At 46.1% G+C, this 15,124-nt stretch overlaps 1 protein-coding gene across 4 annotated transcripts in view; it reads right to left on the reverse strand.

Annotated features, from left to right (window-relative positions):
• Window positions 1–7,068, reverse strand: part of HERC3 (HECT and RLD domain containing E3 ubiquitin protein ligase 3) — a 91,908-nt gene extending 84,840 nt beyond the window's left edge. For 2 of the 4 annotated variants that reach the window (XM_054727464.1, XM_008143560.3), the window contains exons 1-2: window positions 6,952–7,054; window positions 4,613–4,674 (exon numbers count right to left, since the gene is read on the reverse strand). The gene's annotated coding sequence lies outside the window, so the exon portion shown is untranslated. Of the gene's footprint in view, window positions 1–4,612; window positions 4,675–6,951 lie in introns of all 4 variants that reach the window. The other 2 variants (XM_028148256.2, XM_054727477.1) reach the window with 1 other exon arrangement.
• Between the last annotated feature and the right edge of the window lie 8,056 nt (window positions 7,069–15,124).

Here is a 15,124-nt window from a genome sequence, read left to right on the forward strand (position 1 = left end):
CTGCAAAGGCAGAACCTAAGGTGGGAGCTGAGAAGGGGTTTTAAGGGCAACAGATGTTTGGTGTAATATGTACGAAAGTGGTTCAATTTTTTAATGACCAGTTTGGCAGTATAGTGCATATGGCTGGCTATCAGTCCAGATGTAGGAATTATGTATTTTTGTCTGCAATCTCCTCCTGATGAAAAAGGCTTTCTCCCCCGCTCCCCCGATTTAAGCAATCCTATCCTATATAATCTATCTATACTACTAAAAGGTAATATGCTAATTAGACCAGGTCGACTGGCCATTTTCTGGACGTCTGACTTCCTTCCAGACAAAGCCATGGTGGTGGGGGATGAGGCAGAGGCTGTTAGGGGCAATCAGGCCAGCAGGGGAGGGCAGTTGGGGGCAAGAGCAGGCTGGCAAGGGAGGGCCATTGGGGACAAAATCAGGCCGGCAAGGGAGGGCAGTTGGGGGCAAGATCAGGCTGGCAAGGGAGGGCCATTGGGGATAAAATCAGGCCAGCAGGGGAGGGCAGTTAGGGGCGATTAGGCAGGCAGGCAGTTAGGGGCTGTCGGGCAGGCAGGCAGAGAGGTTAGGGGCAATGAGGCAAAGGGGTTAGGGGCATTCAGGCAGGCAGGCAGAGGCATTTAGGGGTGATCAGGCAGGCAGACAGATGAGCGGTTAGGAGCCAGTGGTCCCTCATTGCGAGAGGGTGCAGGCTGGGCTGAGAGGAACCCCCCCCCCCATGCACGAATTTCATGCACCGGGCCACTAGTTCTATATAATAAAAGGCAAAAATGCAAATCGACCAAACAGCAGAACAACTGGTCATTATGATGCATACTTACCACCAGGGGGTAGATGCTCAATGCAGGAGCTTCCCCCTGGTGGTCAGTGCACTCCCACAGGGGGAGCGCCACTCAGCCAGAAGCTGGGCTCACGGCTGGCGAGCGCAGTGTCAGTGGCAGGAGCCTCTCCCACCTCCGCAGCAGCACTATGGATGTCTGACTGCGGGGAGCGAGCCTAAGCCTTCAGTAGGACATCCCCAAGGGTTCCTGGACTGCGAGAGGGCACAGGCAGGACTGAGGAACCCCTCCCCCACTGAGTGTACAAATTTTGTGCACCGGGCCTCTAGTAGTTATATAAGTAACATCACAGTACTTACTATACATCATTCACTGTACTAATAAGCATATTATTTCATTATCTAATTTCATCTTCACACCAACTCTGTGCCATAAGTACTATTTTTAGCCTCATTTTCAGAGAAAGCAAGGTTCAGAGAAATTAATAAGCATGCCTAAGGTCACACAGCCGAAAGGAGACAGAACCAGGCTGCGAATCTTAAGCCAATGTCCACAGTCTTATCCAGTGAGCTACAATGCCACCCAAGTAGATTTATATGTCACCTACAGGAGCAAAGACCACAAAAATACTTGCAGAATGACTAAATTATAGTCAGTATACAATACAAGATGTCCTGGAAACCTGAAAATAAAGTTACCCTCTAAGAGGGAAATTAACCAGAATTAGGAGATAATGAATGAGATTAGGCAACAGTACCATTAAGCCATCCCCTTAACCAGCCAAGTACAATGTGTCTAAAAATATGGTATTAAGAAGCTATGATTATTTGTCTACACAAAAATCTATAAACAGCCCTGGCCAGGAGTGGCTCAGCTGGTTGGAGTGTGGTCCCATACACCAAAAGGTGTTGGGTTCAATTCCCAGGTTTTGGTCGATCATCAGCTGAAAAACATGCAGCAGGCAACCAATCATGTTTCTCTCATATCAATGTCTGTCTGTCTCTCTCCCTTCCTCTCTAAAAATCAATAATATAAAAATCTATAAACAATGCTCACAGCAGCTTTATTCATACTAAACAAAAAATGTCCAGCACTACCTCCTTCACTATCTCTAAGTACAGTTGTTCTTCATTATTTGCAATCCCATGCTTGTGAATTTGCCTACTCACTAAAATTTGTTTGTAACCCCAAAATCAGTGCTCAGAACATTTTTGCAATCATTCCCAGACATGTGCAAAGAGGTGAAAAATTTCAATCATCCTATGCACATGTTCCCAGGTGAAGTCAAATAAGATAATGCTCTGCCTTCTTGTTTTGACTCTCAAAAGTGGTCTTTTTGCCTGCCACATTTTTATATTTTTTGCTGATAACTTTGCTGTTTAAGAACTGAAGTACTATAATTAGTCATTAAATTCACCTAGCCACTTGCCTTGCTTAGATTCCATGAGTAATTAAGCAACCTTAAATAACTTGTTTTCCAAGGCAGATTCTACTATGTAGAAAGAACACCATGACCAGCTGACCAAAGCATCTCAGGCTTCTTGGCATTTCTACTTCTTATAATTAATTCAACATCCTGGATCTATCAGCTTCTTATAAATTTGTTTAGCATGAATCAGTCCTTGAGGATCAGCTACACTCTGAGAGCTTTGGACAACTGCAAGCCTGAAGTATGGCCTCATCTTTAACTGACTAATAGAAACCATTTATGACAAAAGACAAATAGGACTATTGTTCAAAATCCTTCCCACCTGAGTTACGGTAAGGGAATCTTCAAGCAGTCAAATAAAAATTACTTACTAAGAGAAGTAGCTAAATGACAACCACAAATAAGCTGTAGTCCTATGAATTGTTTATTAACCCTAATAGAAAATCTGGTCTAGGTCATCAAGACACTTTGCCAAAACTACAGCAGAAGTCAAGAAAATCATCCTTCAGGAGAAAAGTTCAGTGCACTGAAGAGAAACCAGCCATTAATACAGCTTTCACCTAAAAGTACACTCTGGTAGAACCCCCATATCTAGTAGCTAATGGTGTCCATGAATTTAAAGACCCAGTTTTAGCAATGTTCTTCACCTGGCATTTGCTATCCTGGGTACTCCCATCCATGTTTTTCTCATTCACTTTTGTTCATTTCTCTATCCCTAAAGACTAGAATAGTGCCTGGCACATAGTAAGAGCTCAATAAATAGTTAATGAATAAAGAAAAAGTAATATCTATTATTACTGCAAGCCTACTGTGCATGAGTCTGTGATAAAAACTTTATACAGATTATTTAATTTGCCCTTTACAATAATCTCAAGGCTTAGCAAGGTTAGGTCACTTGCCCAAGAACATGTAAATAAGTAGTTAAGTGACAAAAGTAGGATTCCAACTTATAGGTAACCAGACCTAAGCTAGCCAGAGATGGGAAGGGTAAGTGAAGCAATCTCAACAGTTAGCCAGACTTTTTTCCATGTCTACCCTGACTTATAATAAAACTAGTTCACGCCCAGCCAGTGTGGATTAGTGATAGAGCGTTGACCTATGAACCAGGAGGTCACACTTCAATTCCCAGTCAGGCCACATACCCGGGGTTGTGGGCTCAATTCCCAGTGTGGGGCATGCAGGAAGCAGCCGATCAATGATTCTCTCTCATCATTCTCTCTCCCTCTCCCTTCCTCTCTGAAATCAATAAGAATATATTTTAAACAAAAAACTAGTTCACTTACAGGTTCACACACAAAAACATATATCCCTGACACCAGCAAGTTCTATTTCTAAATGTAGAACATGTCTAAAAAGGGCAGAGGTATAGCATCAAAGAGATCACCTTATTAAGGATACCTTAAGTGTCCACTTAACCTAACCTTTAGGCAAGAAACTTACATTCCTAACTTCATTTTAATGGCAGCTGAGGCCTTCCATGGCCTAGTAACCTTGGTCCTCTGAGAAATAAGTGGATGAAGAAGTGACTAGAAACTAGGTCTCCTACCTCCTGGGCTCACCCAGTTCTCTTCACATCACAGCAAAAGAAAGTCATTAAGGATTTGTTAAGGTCCCTCTCTAGGCAATTGTAGTAACTCGAGTTCTTTATATAAATTACTAGAGGCCTGGTGCACGAAATTCATGCACGGTGGGGGTGGGGGGTGTCCCTCAGCCCAGCCTGCACCCTCTCCAATCTGGGACCCCTCAAGGGATGTCCGACTACCCGTTTAGGCCCGATCTCATTAGGATCGGGCCTAAACGGGCAGTCGGACATCCCTCTCACAATCCAGGACTGCTGGCTCCCAACCGCTTACCTGCCTGCCTGCCTACCGCCCCTAACCACTTCTGCCTGCCAGCCTGATCACACCCTAACCACTCCCCTGCCAGCCTGATCGACTCCTAACTGCTCCCCTGCTGGCCCAATTGGCCCTAACTGCCCTTCCCTGCAGACCTGGTCGCCCCAACTGCCCTCCCCTGCCGACCTGGTCATCCCCAACTGCCCTCCCCTGCAGGCGTGGTCCCCCCAACTGCCCTCCCCTGCAAGCCTGGTCGCCCTTAACTGCTCTCCCCTGCTGGCCTGTTCACATCCAATGCCCTCCCCTGCAGGCCTGGTCCCCCTCCACTGCCCTTCTCTGCCGGCCCTGTCACCCCTAACTGCCCTCCCCCTGTAGGCCTGGGTCCCTCCCAACTACCCTCTCCTGCTGGCCTGATCAACCACAACTGCCTGCCCCTGCTGGCCATCTTGTGTCCACATGGGGGCAGCCATCTTGTGTTTGGAGTGACGGTCAATTTGCATAGACATTATCTCAATGTACAAGATGAGGAAACTGAGGGTCAGAGGAATCAAGTAACTCACCACAGGTCACACACTTGGCATTTGGACAAGGAGCCAGAATGGTTACCCCTCACCCTGCAGATCTGCAAGTTAAAGAAATAAAAAGCATTAGCATGAAACTCTACAAAATACCTTCATGTTATTGAAAACAAATATTCCCCAAACATGGTACCTCCAGACTGTTAAATACGAACAAGAACCTTATGAAGCTATCATCTCTAAAAGTGAACTAGAGACATAGGTAGCACCTTTAAAAATTCCTAGCACTTGTAGCAGATGCTAAAATAAAAATGAAATTATTTTTAAACCTCCCATTAGGTTAAAAAATTTTGAAACTATAATTCAATGTTGTCTATTTTCTCCCATGTTTTCCATGTACCACACACATAGCTTATTTTGCCACAGCTGGTTTTGAAGACTTTCTGGTATCTTCCCTTCCTTCCAACACCACATCCTCTATCACAGAAAACAAGATGCGACTGAGAGGCACCTTTAGTCTCTCAAAAGAAAAAGTCCCTCATGGTTTTAAGATATTATCATCGAAACTTTATTTCTATCTTATGTAGAAAATCCCATTCACTTTGGAGAATATTACTTTTATTTCTTAAACTGATGCAAAACTATCTGGTATCTCCAGTAGGGGTGCAAACCTATGTATTAAAATTTTTTTAAATTATGCAAATCCTAAGAAGTCTGTTACTCAGAATGAAATGCCATAACCAGTGGTTCCAACCACACCATTTGGAACATTTTAGATTGTGTTTGTTTAAAAAAAAAAATACAAACCCAACTGCATACTTTTTGAATAAGCAAAAACTGCATGTTAATCAACCGGGGTTTTTCCCAAGCCAAAAGAGGCATTTTTCCAAAGAGGTTTCAAACCTTCCTCCCTGATTTCTGAACTTTCTCCAGAAGGTTCCTAGCTCAATGTGGTCAAACAATGATGTGTAATTAATCTATTTTGCTTTAAAGAGGGGGGGGGTGCCTATATTACTCCCCTTTTCTTATTTTAATGTCATTCCCCTGCCCCCCAGGGTAAAGGAAAGTAGTTAAAGAGAGCGACACAGTAAATCTGCCAGCTTAAACAAGATCCCTCTCTATCTAGTCACTTCATTTAAAAAGGCTGTTAATCCTCATTTTATTTCATTTTTCTTCCTTCTCAGTCTGGAGTTAAAAATCGGCTCACTTGATGTTATCAAATCACCAAATGAAAGGTTCTAGAAATAGCTTCCTATTTGTGGAAAGAGCCAGAAGACACACACAAAAAAAATGCAAGAGCTCTTGAATCGTCTTTCCTAAAGCGTTTTGCGGGTAAGGATTGCAAGCAGAATCCTGGAAGGCTTCGCTCTGAATTTAAGGTACTTCCGAACGGGGCTGATCTCCAAGCTAAAGTAGCATGGAGTCAGCAAACAGCCAGAAACAGCGAGCTGCCGAAAGCAAAGTTCAAATGCACCTTCCTCAGGGCGCACTGTGCATTTACTCCAAACCAGTGCACAGTGGCTCTGGGCGCCTGGGTGCCGTCTCCACCGCGCTCCGGGGCTCCTCGGGTTCAGGGCTCCACACGCTCTGCGTCCGGGTTCGCCCACCCCACACATTTACCAAGAACTCAAAGCGCCACCTGCCCCCAACCTTCCCAGCTCCCGACACCCCGCACACGTACGTGTCTCCACACACACACACACTCCCGCGCGCACGTGTCCGCGCACACACACACACACCCTCGCCCCAACTCCGCCCAGAAGGCGGACACGGACGGACGAGCGGGCACGGCCTCCACCAGGTGGGAGGTGCCGGGCGCCGCGGCCCCACGGGCGCTGTCACCGCGGACGCCGAGCCCTGCGTCCCCGGCGCCAACTCCTCGCGGCCGCGGGGGTCCCCTCCAACGCGGAGGCCTCCCCCGCTCCCATCTGGCCGGGAAGCGCCCGCGCCCGCCCCGCCAAGGGTGTCTCCCGAGCCCCGGAATGTAAATAGGGACAGGCGAGGAGGAAGGGGAGGATCCTCCTTTTTTGACTTTCCGCGTCGCAATTCCTCCTGGACCGCGAGCAGTCGAGTCCAGGTTGGGGGCGCTCCCAGTTTTAACGCAGCTTCCGGCCTTTCCGGGCGCGGGGGGTCCTTTGGATCGGAGGGCGAGCCCCCCAGCACGCCAGGGTGGCGCGCGCGCGCAAGGCCGAGGGTGCCCCGCAGGCACTGCAGACGCCCGGCCCCGGGTCGTGGAGGGAGCGCCGCAGCCGCAGCCGCAGCAGCAGCAGCCCCTCCGGGCGCCGCGCGCTGACAGACGCGCCCCGTGGAACGCGGCGGCCGCGCCGGGGGCAGCTGCGCGGGGCCCTCCTCCCGGGAACCCCGGCCCCCACCCCACGCACCTTGGCAGGCGCTGAGCCGCCGCTCGGGATTCCGACTGTGACAGTCTCTCCGGCCGGACTCCGGGTGTCTCCGCTTTCGGCGTCACAATAATAAGGAAGTTTCCCCGCAAGCCTGCGGGTGGCGGAATGCGCCGGGTGAGTGACTCCCCGCCTGGCCAATGGGCGCCCTCTGGGGCGGGCCGCCACCAATGGCGACCGCGGAGGAGCCGAGGACGGGGCGGGGAGCTCCGCGGGCGGGACGGGCGGGGAGGTCCGCGGGCGGGAGGCGGGGAGGAGGCCCAGGCCCGGGTGGGAGGCGGGGCGGTCTGAGATGACAGGACCAGCGGGCCCGCTTCGGGGACCGCGGCGTGTGTCGGCGTGTGTCGGCCAGGACGCGATTGCTGGACGCACAGCTTTGGCGCGGGAATAGGATTGCATGTCAATGGAGGGGAACGAGCGGGCTGATCAGCGGTGTTTTTCGAGATCTGGGGTCCGGGTCTTGTTTGTGCAGAGGTGGGCATGGGGCAAGCGAAGGGGTAGCCACTGAGTTAGTAAGCGTTTTATTCCACGGCGCAGCAGTCTGCCGTTTCGCTCGCCTTGGGAGGACCGGAGGAAGCGCGCAGCCCAAGCGCGGGGTTGAGCTATGGAAGGCAGCGAGGAGGTGGCGAGCAGCCGCGGGAGCTGCCTCGGCCCTCCCGGAGGGTTGGGGGTCGAAGAGGGGAGCGGCGCTGCAGAAGCAAGGAGAGGGCTCGGGGAGGGAGGGTTGGAGGGTGGACGCTGGGGAGCACAGAAGTCACTACTGAGTAGATCTTAAATCTTATCTGAAAGACACCAGTGTGGCCTAAAACCCACTAATTATAGAAGTTTGCCCTTCCTGACACTGAATTTCAGAGCTAGCTTCTCGTCCTGAAAGCTAGGGGATTTCCCCTGGCCCTTGTCCGATCCACGGAAACCCATTTGAAAAAAAAAAAAAAAACTCTCACCAAGGTGATGTGTCTGCTGATCCTCCTCAACCATTCCATTTGAAACGCAGAAGCAGAGCACTGGGCAAGCACTGCTTGAGCCCCAAGGAATGGCTTTCTTAATGGAAGAATTTCTTCACAAAGATATTCAAATCAGGTCAGGTCTGCAATCACCTGCTCCGAGAATCTAATTGAGCAGAAAAAGGTTTTAAGGAATGGTGTATCTTGGGGATGGAGCACTGTTGGCTGGCATATGAACTCTCAATGACATCAAGTTATCAAGTGCTCCTGGGGGAAGAAAGATGAGAGAGCAAAATCTCAGTTAGCAGGTAGCTAAGGTCATCTAAGAAAATAATTACAGCTTTTGAAGTTTCAAGCACATTAGACACCTTTCTAAACACTGGGGACAAGATTCCACAATTCCTTATACTCCAGAAGGGTGGCAGTTTCACAAGATCCAGGTCTCTCACACAGGCATGTGGATCCTCAGAGGAAAGATTCTTTTGATGTGAACTAATGGGACTCCCCATGGTCACCTGAGGGTCCACATTTTATGAGCAAGAGTCTAGCCATTCACTAACACAGGCTCCGCACCGTGTGGGAAGATCTTCATACTGAACTCTATGCTTCTCACAATATACTCTGCTCCTGTACCCTGCCTGAGTCAACCACTGCAGGGAAACCCTGGTTTCCTCTTTATACCAATGGGTTAAGACCTGCTTCATCTAAACAGAACAACTAGTATACAAATGGTATCCTCGGTGGCAGCTATACCAACCAATCAGAACTGCACAAGTTGGAAGTCTTATTTGCATAAAATTGGGACCTTGGGCAGAAACTTTGTAATAGACTAGAGGCCCAATGCACGAAATTCGTGCACGGGTGCAGTCCCTAGGCCTGGCCAGCCATCTAAGCTCGAGCATCTGGCGTGGAAGGGCAGGTCCCAGTTGACCTCTGGGCCCTGGGCAGCACCTGGGCCGCCACGTGCCCCCCTCCACCTGAGTCATCAGGCCCCCTGCCCAGCTCCCTCAGTACCTCCGAGCCAGGTGATGGCCCTGCCCCCTACCAGTGCCATCTGCGGGCCATCAAAGGGGTGATGGGCCCCTGCTCGCACGCACCCACCTTGGCTTGGCACCACCCACTCATCTTTTCCACCATCCCGCTGTGGTCCCACTCTCATCGGGGTCCATTAAGACTGGCAGCGCCTCCACTGATGCCCGCTGCCAGCGCTGCGTAGCCAATACCCACCATGTTCCCCGGTGGTCAGCACACATCATAGTGAGCGGTTGAACTCCTGATCAAGGGGACAATTTGCATATTAGGTTATTATTATATAGGACGGCCTCCCCTTTGTCTCAGTGGAACACAATTTAGGTTGCTATCTGAACCTGTGTCTTCCAGGCTGCAGCTCCTTTGGCTCAAATAAATGCTTTTTACTCCTTACATTCTAAAATTAATTTTGGTTTACAGACATACTCCCACTTTAAAGCTGGTATCACCCACACAACTCCAGGATCAACATTTACCGTATTTTCCGGCGTATAAGATGACTGGGCGTATAGAAGATTTTCCTGGGTTAAAAAGTCATCTTATACGCTGGAAAATACGGTAAGTAGAAATGGAGTCTCATCCCTGGAATCATCGAATCTTAGGACTGGGCAAAGCATTTTGCAAATCATTTTGCTCCCTGACTCAATTTTATACCGGATAAAGCATAAACCAACTCCAGTAGATAGAAATCTACCCAGAATGCAGTTGTATGACCACTTCCCTGAATGTACCTTGACAATAAACAGTTGTAACTGATGGGAAATAAATAAATAAATAATAAAGCTGGTATTACCAAAAAGAACTGGAGGAATAGCCAAAGAGGAGTCTTGGTAGGAAGTGGGTAACTTGAGAAGGAGAAAAATAGATTCTATTTTCATGTGTCCAATATGAGGTTTGTAATCAATCAGCATTTGGGTAAACATATCTGACCCATGGATCAGGTGTTTCTCAAATGAAATGTCAGCTTGAGGAAAAGGATGGTTATAAAAGACGCAAGCCTGGAGACAGGTGAGGTAAGAATGATGTCTAAATTACAAAGTCAGGTACTGTAAGCTTCCTTACCAAACAACCAGAACCCTGGGAAGTTGCTTATATTTGATCAGTGAAGATACCTACAGTACTTTATTTTTTTTACTTCAGCCAACATAAAATGGCCATTTCCTCAGCAACATATCCTGCTCCATTTACTAAAAAAAGCTTTAAATGGCCCCAGCATCAATACTAGTCATAATAGCAAAGACTTAAACTATTTCGAAGAGGCCATGGTTTACTTTTTCTTTCCATTTCTATAGTACTGTCTTTCATCCATTTCTTTCTGACTTCTCCTATGTTCCCTAACAAATATACTATATATTAACAATCTGTTATAATGCCAGGACTTGCGGGTACATTGGTGAGCAAAACACAGTTCCTGTTACCTTGAAGGGGGAGGGAAGCATTAACCAAATAATCATACCAAGGACTTGATAGTTGCTAACTATGATAAATTTTATGAAATAAAAACATGTACCCTATATAATAAAAGCATAATATGCAAATCGACCAAACAGCTGAACAGTAGAACGACCATCCTGATGACCATCCAGGACCATGCTATGACACCCACTGGCGCCAGGCCAGACAGGGCGGGTGCAATGCGATTGGTCGGGGCCCAGCCATCGCCCCATGATTGCCCCACAGAGGGAGGCCCAAGCCACCGACCTGTGGACTGCAGCGGGTGGGCGGGGCCTCCCTCTGCAAGGGAAGCCCGGGTCCGAGGTGCCGGCGGGAAGCCGGTGCCAGCCGCCAGGGGAAGGAAGGCCTACTCTTGCACAAATTTCATGCATTGGGCCTCTAGTGTTAAAAGATTTAACCTCCCCAAAACTGGAAACAATTAGCTCTAATTAATGCCATGCTGAAATATTTAGGAGGAAGTGTACTGATGTCTGCAACTTATTTTGAAATGTATATTTTAAAAGATGGATTGAAAGATGGATGGTGGGATGTATAAATGTGTAGATATGTAATAAATCCAGTATGGCAAAATGTTAATTATAGACCCTTCAGGGTGGATAAGTGGATTTCACTGTTCATTACTTCCAACTTTTTTGTATGTTTGAAAAGTTTACATTTTAAAATGTTGGAAAATAAATAGATAATAAAAGGTGTAGCCAAAACCGGTTTGGCTCAGTGGATAGAGCGTTGGCCTGCGGACTGAAAGGTCCCAGGTTCGATTCCGGTCAAGGGCATGTACCTTGGTTGCGGGCACATCTGTGCAGGAGGCAGCTGATTGATGTTTCTCTCACATCGATGTTTCTGACTATCTCTCTCCCTTCCTTTCTGTAAAAAATCAATAAAATATATAGAAAAAATAAATAGATAATAAAAGGTGTAATCTATTCTAGCCATAACTTTCGACAGATGGAAGGGATCATGTGGCCCAGCTCCAGCATGGAGCAGATGAGGACGCCCCAGTAACAAGGGGATGGTTCCCAGGGAGCGGCACTTCCACCTCAACAAGCCAATTTGCTCCATTCTTCTCAGCTCACTTCTTGAAATACATGTGCCCATTTTTAGTTGAAAAATGTTTGCAGTACAGTAGGAATACTGTTTAATGATGATTGTTTTCTGTGTTTAATTGCCCTACAGACAAACATGTGTTTGGTTAGCTTAGAAAGAGACAGACTTTTATATGTCAGATCAAACCCGTAGGGCAAAAACCAGGTTGGCCACAACATTCTGTCTTTCAGGTGTACTTTTCAATGAGTGTCCTCAGCTCTAGGAAGGGAAAACACTGATTACTTGGCAGATAACATGTGTGCACCCTGTGGAGCTATGTCTTGACCAAGCTGTTTCTTGGTCACTCCCGAACCCGCCCCCCAAACTAAATATTCACTTTGTCAGTCTAGTCAGTACTCAAGGGAAAAATTGGTTGTAAAACATTTTTTTCACATGTTTCTCTATGTTTGGTTGTTTAATACAGTGTATCCAAGAGGCCTATATATAACCAGGCTAAATGATCTAAGCTTATTGAAAACTGTCCTATAATACACACCATTAACTTATTAATGAGAAAATACCTTGGAAAAAAGATGTGGTAAATCAATATTGCCATGAATAAACTAACCATTAAGTATTTATTGAATGTCTCCTATATGTAGTGTTGCTGGACAAGAAGCATCATTCCTGACTGTAAAGAGCTAACAGTTATTCTGACTATTCCTTTGTTTTTCTTGGAACTATTCATAGTTTGTTTGCTTTTTTTTTTTTTCTTTCAAGCCATTTGACTGAGCACAAATGCTTACATAGAAGAAACTCACTTCAATAATATAGATTAAAATTAATTAATGTTAATAAGATTTGGTGATTGAGCATTTATTAAGAAAGCCTTTAGCGTGAGCATTGGTTTGTCCCTGAAGAATGCAAACAATAAAGCCTTGGGAAGTGACATCTTCCATGAAACTTTCTCTTTTCACAAGGTCCCAAAACTTGTACTCTTGTAAATAGCATCCAACCTATCACTGTGACTGTACTGACAACAGTACTCAGGGAATGCAGCAAAGAGCGTGTCTGCTTCTGTGTAGCTGCACAGCATGCCCATATTTTAACTGCCAAAAATCAAGCAGTGGTTTTTCCTTTCTAGATGTAAAAAAGACCAAATTCTTTAGTTTACTTGTGTCAAATCAAAATAAAATCATAATGAAAAATAAACCCTTTCTTTGAAGTTTGATTAAGTCTGGGTCAAATGAAATTTAAGGAATCTATAATAATAAAAGCGTAATATGCTAATTAGACCAGATGTCCTTCCGGACAACCTTCCAGATGAAGCCGGGGCTGCAAGGGCCAAGGCAAGCCACCACAGCTGTGAGGGCTGAGTGCCTTGCACGAATTTCATGCATCAGGCCTCTAGTTTTATTATAACACTAGAGGCCCGGTGCACGAAATTTGTGCACGAGGGGGGGGGGTGGTGTCCCTCAGCCTGGCCTGCACCCTCTTCAATCTGGGACCCCTCAAAGGATGTCCTACTGCCGGTTTACAGGGATCGGGCCTAAACCTGGCAGTCAGACATCCCTCTCGCAATTCGGGACTGCTGGCTCCTAACCGCCAGCCTGGGTGAGGGGCTAATGACTGTTTGCAGGCTGGCCAAGCCCCCCAGCGGGGACCCTCACCCCATGAGAGTGTGGCCAGCCTGGGTGAGGAGCTGAGGGCTGTTTTCAGGCTGGCCACACCCCCCGGCAATCCAGGCTCCCAGCCCCTCCTTTTTTTTTTTTCTTTTTCTTTTTTTTCAGCGCCTCCTTGAGCGGAGGTCAGGGCTGGCTGGAAGCAGGTATCTGGGATTTATTTATCTTCTATAATTGAAACTTGTAGCCTTGAGCAGAGGCCAGGGTCGGCCAGGGCGGGCGGGAAGCTTGGCTTCCTCCATCGCCAGGGGCAACCCAAGCCTCCTGCTCCCTCCAGCTCTGTGGCCGCTGCCATCTTTGTTGGGCTAATTTGCATACTCGCTCCAGATTGGCTGGTGGGTGTAGCAGAGTGATGGTCAATTTGCATGTTTCTCTTTTATTAGTGTAGATAGAAAAGCTAAAGTGAGCCTATGGAATTTCAAAAGGGCATACATGCCCTGGCTGGATTTCTCAATGGTTAGCAAAACAGCCCATGCACTGAAGGGTCTTGGGATATATTCCCAATCAAGGGTATGTACCTGAGTTCCTGAGTTGTAGGTTTGCGAAACAGCCCATGCACTGAAGGGTCTTGGGATATATTCCCAATCAAGGGTATGTACCTGAGTTCCTGAGTTGTAGGAGGCAACCAATTGATGTGTCTCTCTCATACTGATCTTTCTCTCTCCTTCCTTCCCTCCCTTTCACTTTCTCTAAAATAATTTAATGGAAAAAATATCCTCTGGTGAGGATTAACAACAACAAAAACACACACACACAAAAAGGCATACATATAACACTATTAGACAGCTTTATAGGTTGGCCATAAATTCTGTAAAAACATGCATAATAAATGGTTTGTTGTTTTAACACTGTAATAAATGATATGTTTGATGACATTATATTAGTTAAATGTGTTTTCCCTTGTAGCAATGCATAGTTCATGTTGCAATGTGTGGTACATTAATACACCATTTCCTTTAATTCTAGCAGAAGCCTTTTTATTATGCTGCCTTGGTTGGTTTCTTCCTCTCACTTTTACTGAATCTATACCTTGTTGATGTAAAAAATGGCCAAACTTGTAGAGAATTTTTATGACCTTGTCTTTTTCCCTTTTTATTGAATTTATTGGGGTGACACTGGCTAACAAAATTATACAGATTTCAGGTGCACAATTCTACAACACATCATCCGTACACTGTATTGTGTGTTCATCACCCCCAATTATAAGAGCTTATTTTAATCAAACAGAGGATGTGCTTGAAAGCAAAATCTCAACAGACTGAGAAAAGTGCTTTGGAGAATAACAGTTTGCAGTTTCTTGTATGCATTTGAGATTAGGGAGGGACTGTAAGAAAAAAATAAATGAAGGTTTGAGAAAGTGAGTGGTAATCAATTACATCTTGCACACTTGAAGGAGGGATCTGAAAGGGTGGTCAGGAATTGGAAAGAGGAATCTAAAAGGGGGCATTTCAAAGGTGTGTTAATCTAGGTGCACAAAAACAATGACAGGGCTGGTTTAAGGTACAGATAAGCCTTTTAGTAAAGAAGTTATATTTGTGGAGCGTGACTACCCACCCTGACCTGCCCAGCTAGGAACTTATGATCAGATTACCCTGGGAGGTTATTTTCCATAGGACCTTTTTATTTTTCATCCACAATCTTCAGCATACTCCAGAAGAAGTAAGTAGTCAAGGGGGTTCTATCTGTAAAGTTGATATAGAATGGAACATAATTTACTTAATATAAATCTGTATTTTATACAGAGCTGTAAAAAAATAAAATAGTATTGTTTGTGTTTCCAAACTTTATGGCTACCATTTATATAAAGGGGAAGTAATTGGTATTTAACTTTCTGTTGGCTTTCAGCATTTTGTTTTCATCCTACTTGTAGGTAAAAACCCAGTGATATTGGCCATTATATTTACTTTTAAGTTGTTGACCAACATGTTGTTTTTATCTAATAGAATCTTAAGATACTACAGTGTCTTATCTTATAGATACCATTGCTGATTCTGTTTCTCTCTTTCCATTGGCTTTTTAAAA

Source organism: Eptesicus fuscus, chromosome 2 (genome assembly GCF_027574615.1).
Source record: "Eptesicus fuscus isolate TK198812 chromosome 2, DD_ASM_mEF_20220401, whole genome shotgun sequence".
In the NCBI taxonomy this organism is placed as follows: domain Eukaryota; kingdom Metazoa; phylum Chordata; class Mammalia; order Chiroptera; family Vespertilionidae; genus Eptesicus; species Eptesicus fuscus.